The sequence below is a fragment of the Myotis davidii genome, unplaced genomic scaffold, assembly GCF_000327345.1.
Source record: "Myotis davidii unplaced genomic scaffold, ASM32734v1 scaffold3211, whole genome shotgun sequence".
In the NCBI taxonomy this organism is placed as follows: Eukaryota; Metazoa; Chordata; class Mammalia; order Chiroptera; family Vespertilionidae; genus Myotis; species Myotis davidii.
The window spans coordinates 455,580-456,459 of record NW_006282526.1 but is presented as its reverse complement, the minus strand read 5'-3'; positions in this window follow the sequence as shown (position 1 = coordinate 456,459).

Here is an 880-nt window from a genome sequence, read left to right as displayed (position 1 = left end):
CAGTGTGTGTCAGTGGTGGAGCCACATGTGGGAACCAGGAGGTCACGGTTCGATTCCCGGTCAGGGCGTAGGCCTGGGTTGCCGGCTCAATCCCCAGTGTGGGCCCTGCAGGAGGCAGCCGATCCATGATTCTCTCTCACATTGATGTTTCCCTCTCTCTCTCTCTCTCTAAAAATCAATGGAACTTTCCCTCTCTCCCCTACCCTCTCCTTCTCTCTAAGACCCAGGAAAAGCATGCCCGTGGGCAAGGAGGAGAACAAGAAAGATGCAGACGTGAGCCTGGCCTGCAGTGCTCTCTGCTCTCTGACAGGCCCAGCTCGGTCCCCTTTGGCAGCCAGGCCGGTGCGGGCTGGGGTCTCCCCAGAAGGAAGGCAGGGGGACCCCTGGATAATGTTTCCGTCCCCGACCGGGTCACAGCTGCCGACAGGCCATCCAGCCCAGCAGGCGGTCCTTCCTCAGCCACAGGCCTTGGGCTCACGCCTGCCATGCGTGAGGATCGGCCTGACGCCTCGCCACCATTTGCTTGGGGGGCTGTCTCCTGGCAGTTTCTGTTGTTGTTAATCCCAAGACTCAGAGACACAGGTCATATTTATTTATTAAAAATATATTTTTATTGATGTCAGAGAGGAAGGGAGAGAAGGGAGAGAAACATCCATGATGAGAGAAAATCATGGACCGGCTGCCTCCTGCACGCCCCCCACTGGGGATGGGGCCCACAACCGGGCCTGTGCCCTGGCCGGGAACCGAACCCTGACCTGCTGGCTCCTAGGTCAGTGCTCAGCCCCTGAGCCGCGCCGGCCCGGTGAGAGGTCATATGGAAAATAAAGCAACCACGGTGCTGACCCGAGGCTTCTGAGGCGAGGCCGGGTCTGAGCTCACA